Genomic DNA, 7,627 nt, shown 5'->3' with positions numbered 1-7,627 from the left:
GGGCCAGACTTGGGTTTGTACCCTTGGGTTAACCAGTTACCTCTGGATGTATCTCTCGGCAACGTAAGCAGCAAGGGTCTGGGGGAACAGCCAGCCAGCCAGACCCAAATGGAAGGAGGAAATGGACAGGGGCTGTCTAGCTGGAGATTAGATGCAGAGAAGGTAGGCTGGAGGGAGAGGTTAGGGGTACCATTGCAGCAATGCCGGGGTACAGTCTAAGTGGCAGTCTCCAGCTGGCAGTTCTGCCCCATGCCTGGCTGAGGGCTCATACATCGGGGGTCCTCTTGGTGAGCTGGAGATCTGCGTCCTGCAGCTCGGACTTGAGGTGCTCCATGTAGGCTGGGATGTCTCCAGGCCATTTGGTGATGTCTGCTTCTCACAGATCCTGATCCTGGATGAGTCTGAAGCCACAGCTGACTAGCATCATGGCACCCTAAAGCTGGTGGCATCTGCCAATCAATGTGTCAATGGTTATGATGTCCAGGTGATTGGTAGGCTGGTCCAAAAAGAGCATGTGAGAGTTCTGTCAGGCCAGCCAGGTCAGGCACACTTGGCACTTTTGCCCATCTGACAAGTTTCAAATTGGGCTCACCTGCTGTTTCCGAGTGAGGCTGTATCTCATAATGATCTTCATCATCTTTTCCATCTTTTTTTTTTTTTTTTAATCTCTGGGTAGCACTTCATCACGTACTCCAATGGAGAAATGTCCAGCTGCTCCTGCAAGTGCTGAGGATAATGCCTTATCTTTACATAGTGTTTCCAGATCATTCCAAGTGTGTGCAGAATCTCTCCAGTTAGCAGCTTCAAAAGAGTGGACTTCCCTGCACTGTTGGGTCCTACCATAGCCACAGTACAGCTGTTGAGGCTTTGGTTAACAAACTTCCAAAGATCTCCAGCTGATCACCACTGCCCCCAAATATTACGTATGGTCTAGGTGTAATGTTGTTTGAAAATGCTGTTTCTCCTAAAACTATTTTTTCTCTTTATTTCTAAGCCCTTAGGAAAATCACACAGGCAAAACTTTCTCCCACAGAGAATGTTGAAAGAGGGCATCTGGCCAAAGGCTTGAGACAATGTTAGAGTTTTTTTCTCTGACTGTGAGTAACCAAGCAGAAACTGCCTGAAAGAAAGTTAAGTCCTTGATATAATAGTACCTGGATTGATACTGTTACCTGTAGAAAAGTTTCCTTAATATCTGCTTTGAGAACAATAGAAGGTAGGCTTGGAACATCATGCTTTACAGATATTTTACAATAGAGGGCCCCTATGCAGTTAGCCTGGGCTTGGGTAGCACACCTGTTGGTCTGGGGCTGGAAGTGGGTCAAGTCTTTTCTTCAGAGAACGTCTAGCTCAAGCTACGTTGCTATGACCGTCTTGTAAACACATTGGCTTTAGCCTGGGGAAATTTATGATTAAGCTTTCCTGAGTATTGTTTAAGAAGTAATAAGCAGATTTTTTGTTCACCGTTGTTTGGAAAATAATTGATTTTTGTTGTATGTTTTGTTGTAGGCTACAGGACTTTTTCGTATTTGCTTGTTACTCTGGTGATTTTTGATTGCCCTAGTGATGGAGAAAAATCATGATGTAATCTGTAATGAAAAAAAAAGTTGAACTTCACTTCAATAAAACACTGGGGTCAGACCATGGAGACAGTTAGTTGGACAAACAGACAGAGAGCAAGCAAGAAGTTAATTGGTTAGTTACTTAGATAGAGGAGAGTGGGCAAGCAAGTAACAGATGTGAGGGAGTAAGCTAGAGCGAGGTGAGGAACAGCAAGAGAGACTGAAGATGGGGAATGGCAAGGAGGTAGATAGACAGACAGACAGACAGACAGACAGGAAGCTAATAAGCGAGCAAGGAGTTAACTGGACAAACAGACAGCAATCAAGACAGAGACAGAAAAGTTCTCCTGGGCTTTAAGACCTTCAGCTTGCATTGCATATGCCTGAGTATTTCTTTTTCCTCCACTCCTCAACCTCTCCTCAGCAACTAGATCCTCTAGCTAGTTGTTTAGCCCCCTTAATGAGCTCTTCACCACCTGCTCAATCCTCCTTAGCACGGATCCACCTCTCTTCTCTCCTGTTTGCAGTTCCTGGAGCTGGCCTTGGGCAGCTGCAGTGTGTCAAGGTCAATGTCAAATTCCAGATTATTGTAGACCCAAGGCATGCCATTTGTTTACTTGTAGCTCACATTCTGTACCATAACAACAGGTAGAGAGATCTTACCACATGTTGGGAAATAAAATGGCAGCGTCTTGTCACTCACAACACTTCCTGTCAGCCCTGACTTGATCATCCTCTGTAGTATGTTTTCTTTGCTTTGAGCCTACCAGGCCAGCGCTGCACTGCCATGGCCAAGCCTGGCAATGTAGCTCTGATCAGGTGTGTGGTATTTAGTCCAGAAGCAGCACGAAGGGCCGAATGAAGAGGGCTCTGGTAATAGAATTCTCACCACTGAAGTCTTCCAGCTTCCCGTGCTGCATGGCAGGCCTGAAACCCAATCCGTGTAAGATCCCTGACGCCCTCATCTCGGCTCTGTCCGAGTCCAGCTCTCCCAGCCGTTCACAGAGTTCCACGCGCTTCTCACACTCAGCATCCTCATGAGCTAACAACCGCTCGCCGCCCTCTCCAGCATGGCCTGCTCTGTGTCCGCCTCCATCACACCCTGCAAGCCTGCGTTTTCACGAGGAGGCATCTCACGGGTCAGATGGTAGACACCGATGTCCTCGGGGATAGGCACGTCACATTTGCCAACAGCAGAGAGCAGCGTGGACAGAATTTCCAATTCCATTTAAGCCAATGAGGCTGTAACGATGGCCTGAATTTAACTCCAGTTTGGTGTCACTGAGAAGCTCTTAACCATGAAAGGTGAGTGAGTGGTTGATAATGTGTATGTCCCTACTGTTGGGGTGAGAAGCCAGGACACCGGGGACACCGGCAGCTAGCAGGATGAGACCTGATAGGCTGTGATCCTATATGGTGGGGGAGGAGGTCCCTTTTGTCACAGACCAAGGGGAGGGGAACAGGGAGAAAGAGCAGGAGGGTGGAACGAGTGGGAAGATACAGTGAGGGGATAACAATTGAGATATAATCTGAATAAATTGCTTAAATTAAAGAAAAAAGCAAACAAAATCAGCTCCTTGGTCAGCAAATCTACTTCATGACCTCTGGTCTCTGTTCCATTGGCCTCACCATCTTTTCTCCTCTGTCACCCGAGGTTCTGTGATAGCGTCTCCAGTTTCTTCATGTCCCTTTCTGAGTTGCTGTTGACCTTTGGCAGCTTCCTTCTTTTCGGCAGCCTTCTTCTTGGTCAGGTCGGAAGGCATGGTGGTCAACCACAGGGGCAGTCCCTGTTCTCTCAGGAGTGGGGCCCCACCTCTTGGCCTCTCTGGTCGGCACTCTTAATTCTGAGTGATGAGGTGAAGTGTTCAGAGAAAACACTTCCATCTACTTTGACACACTCCAGACCGGCAGCATCTGGCACTGTGTGAGGTCAGCATCCGGCACTGTGTGAGGCCAGCATCCGGCACTGTGTGAGGTCAGCATCTGACACTGTGTGAGGTCAGCATCCTGCACTGTGTGAGGTCAGCATCTGACACTGTGTGAGGTCAGCATCCGGCACTGTGTGAGGCCAGCATCCGGCACTGTGTGAGGTCAGCATCTGACACTGTGTGAGGTCAGCATCCTGCACTGTGTGAGGTCAGCATCCTGCACTGTGTGAGGTCAGCATCTGGCACTGTGTGAGGTCAGCATCTGGCACTGTGTGAGGTCAGCATCCTGCACTGTGTGAGGTCAGCATCTGACACTGTGTGAGGTCAGCATCTGGCACTGTGTGAGGTCAGCATCCTGCACTGTGTGAGGTCAGCATCCAGCACTGTGTGAGGTCAGCATCTGGCACTGTGTAAGGTCAGCATCCGGCACTGTGTGAGGTCAGCATCTGACACTGTGTGAGGTCAGCATCCGGCACTGTGTGAAGCCAGCACTAGCCTAACCACTGCTTCTTCTCTTACTGTGCTGAGGCATTGCAATATTGCAAAAACTTTAGGGAAAAAAATTAGCCTTATCTTTCTTCCTTCCCTAGATTTAAATTCTAGTCTGGACATCTCTCCTTTGTTCACTCATGAGGCCTCTTTGGATCCCTACTCAATGATACGTTCCAGTCCAGGCACTAGACAATTAAATGCCATTGCTTTTTAAGATGGATATACTTCTTTGTCTTAGAATAAAAACCCATCACCTTTTCCCTGCAGTGGAGAAGGAGCTGTCTGCCTCTCTCCACATGCTCTCCCCCTTTTTTACAGCATAAAGCATTTCTCAGCAATTAAAAACGGAGCCGTATTGTCCCTCCCCAAACCTTCTAGAAGCTCATCACTGCATTTAAGGAGACAACAATTGTAAATATCTCCCGTTCAGCTTGCAACATCACCTAACACCTGTCACTCCCTGGAGGAGAGTGCCTTAACTATCTGCTGCTTTTCCTCCAACACACAGCTCGTGCTCACTGCAGCGGCTTCTGTGTCCTGGATGTTTTATCCCTGAGATTTGCTTAGCTAATTATTTTATCCCACTGTGTTCTGTATTCAAATTCACCTCTTTAATAGGCTTTCCTGACTGACAGGTTTTAATGCAGCAACACCCCGTCCCACAGGCAATACCTCTAAACTCTGCCCTCTTGCCAAAATGTCAAGTTCAAAGAACTGATCAATACATAAACACATGGCGTTTGTTATATATCAACGTATGATTCCCCCTTCTCGTTTCACATTGTAACGTGTCCATTAGTGGATACAAACTTTTAAAAAAAAATATAATCACTATCTAGTTCTGCTACAATCTGCAAAGTCACATATTTTTTTTTGTCATTTAGAATTAGAAGCTAGTAACACAGCAAAACAAGCATTAGAACAACCAACGAGATTTTTAATGAGATACTTGAAAAGACAAGCACACAGCAGAGTTGTGCCCTAAATAGCTTTACTACAAAACCTGTGCATGACAGCAGGACAGGCTTGAGTAAGTAACGAAACACAACACTGCACGTTAACAAAGCAGAAGATTGCCCCAATCAGTTGCAGAAGATGCACATATACATGGAAGAAGTAAAGAGATTGTAGGGAGGTGAAAATAGAGACAACTAGACATTGGAAGAAGTAAATTATACAAGCCACCCTCTTCTTATTCAAACGCACTGGTGTTCATTGCCCCTCCCCCTAATGAAAATGTACAACTTTGGGATATTGGCAATGTTCACACTACACTCATGGTCTATAAATGAGTGAATGATGGATTAGACTTATGTACATGTAAAAAATTTGATGAGTTTTGTGAGTTTTCTCCAAATCTATTGAGGAATATGTTATAGTTAGACAGTGTGGGTGTGTATCCTGCAGGCGGAACATAAGCCTGCTCATTGTAAGTATGGGAGGAAACGTCTAGAATTCTCGCACACCGGGGATTTCCTTTATAAAATGGTTGGTGAGTGGAAAGCTCCTGAGACAGCCCGAGCTCTCTTGTTAAGAATCTGTGCTTCCTAATATTCAGTGTGCATGAATCAATGAGCATTGGTTGAACTTATTCTCATAAAACACTGCACCACTTTCACCATCTCCTGTTTGTGTGTGAAGACAGACAAGAAGTAAATTAATCTGTGATTGTTTTGGATACATGGGAAACAAAAATTCAGATTCATTGTAATTTATGTTGGATAGAAGTAAAACATGAATGCTGGCTTATTTCATAAAGATGAGGGCACCTGCATGTGAACAGAGGAATAGAGCAGAAGAAATTGTTGTTTTTTTTTTCTTTTCTAAAGACATAGATATCTTCAATAATATTTTCAAAAATCATAATCAGAATTAGTAACGTGAAGTGTGTATTAAGAAGTTGAAAGCAACAATGTAAAATAGCACCCATGGCACAGTGCCTCAGTGAGTGATGGCAGTGTTTGTAAGTGAACTATTATTTGTGAACGGATTTAGACTATAATTTTCTGATGCACCCTTTATTGTACTTACCGTGTCTAATGTTTACCATGAACTGATTTTTACTTAAGTCCCTGCTTAAGTCATGCACCAAATTTATTTGCCCTCTCCAAACCCTGTGGAGTTAGAACACAGTAAACAATGAAACCCATTGTGTAGCAACAAGGAAATAGGAAGAGCAGTTGTATTTATCTTTGCAGAGGCATTTCTATAATTGTATTATCCGTGTGGTGTGTGATTTTCAATGCTATAAGTCAATGCAGTCTTGATAGTTTGTCGCATGGAGGAAAAGGCCCCAGTTTACAACCACTGGCACTGAAAATGATAATAACTTCTGTTATTGGACAAAGCACGTGTATTTTCAGTTGTGCCATTGACTTTATATATGTTGTGCCACTGGTCTTCATGGGCTTGTGATGTGGTTACTGACAACGTCTCTGCATCACTAGGAAGATTGTTCTGATGTAACCCAAGACCTAGAACAGATGCAGGTGAAATGGGATTAAAGTCTGGGTCTGTCAGGCTCCGGTTCTTCAGTGGATCTCATATTGTCAGGCTGAAGGGTGCTATAAAGACTTGCTATTAGGGTAGCATTTTCCTGCCCGCTCCTTGTTTCATTGAGTGATTTATAGTACCTTAAAAACTCAGAGGACCTCCTCGCCTGTTGTTGGAAGCAATAAGGCCGGACAGTAAAACCCTGTAGCCATCTCACTAGGAGATGGCTAACAGCTCAACTCCAGAGATCCTAATGCACCATGGCAGCTAGAAGGGAGTAAGGCTGGGTGAGCATCCTGACAGGAGCTGGTGGAGGCAGTTTACAGTTGAGTAACAGCTACCTGGATGAGAGACAAGACCCTGGCTAACCCGAGATGCGACGGTGCAGCATATGAATGGAAAATGGAAACTAAGGTACTGCTCAGAGATTGTCATTGTCTGCGTAGAGAATCAAAGTGAAACATACACACACACACAGAAAGTGTCAGCCACACAATTTTGGTGCCTTGAAGCAGAAGAGGCAGTCTTTACCCTTCACCCACCTAAACTCTTCAAGTGACAAGGGACGCTTTTTTTGTATTTCATCTATTTTCTTCTCTCCATTCAGATGATATCTTCTCTCTTCTGCCAGAGGAGATCAAGGAAGCTGCTTGTTATAATTCATATGTTACCTGACAGAAGAGGCAGCTCATGTCCTGAGACATGCCTGCCTCCTGATGAGGAGGGGGTCTTGGTTAAACGTTACACTGCCTGCTGGTCCAGCATGATGATGCTACCTAAAGACACACGGGGCGCTTCTGGAGGTTCTCAGGGAGAGCAAGGTGCCAGTTCCCCTGTGCACATGAACCACTTTTCAGTATTTGTACATGTTTACTGCTGCTCTGCCGACACTAGCAAGCAGGAGATCTCCAAATATCCAGCCTATGATGGAAATTGTGCTTCTTCGTTATCCCTTTTAATTCTGATTGTCCACATTGGTACTTTTTAAACAACTCCTCTTAACTTCCACAAATTTCTAAACTGACTTTTAAGAGACTTCTTTATAGATATAACTCAATATTTCAAGCATGGATTAGTTTCTCTGTAAAAGCTATTAGATTTGTTTGAATTGTTCTGCGCTTTTTTTTTCCTGGTACCTCTATGAAAGCCAAG

At 44.9% G+C, this 7,627-nt stretch overlaps 1 pseudogene across 1 annotated transcript; it reads right to left on the bottom strand.

Annotated features, from left to right (window-relative positions):
- Positions 1-265: 265 nt before the first annotated feature.
- On the bottom strand, positions 266-3,518 carry LOC311582515 (ATP-binding cassette sub-family F member 2-like; annotated as a pseudogene). The gene is made up of 4 exons: positions 3,128-3,518; positions 2,411-2,963; positions 2,123-2,373; positions 266-856 (listed from the first exon to the last, which is right to left on the bottom strand). The product of its transcript is annotated as an ATP-binding cassette sub-family F member 2-like (transcript).
- Between the last annotated feature and the right edge of the window lie 4,109 nt (positions 3,519-7,627).

Source organism: Acomys minous, assembly GCF_964271855.1.
Source record: "Acomys minous genome assembly, chromosome: 14".
Classification (NCBI taxonomy): domain Eukaryota; kingdom Metazoa; phylum Chordata; class Mammalia; order Rodentia; family Muridae; genus Acomys; species Acomys minous.
This window is presented reverse-complemented; position numbering and strand designations above follow the sequence as displayed.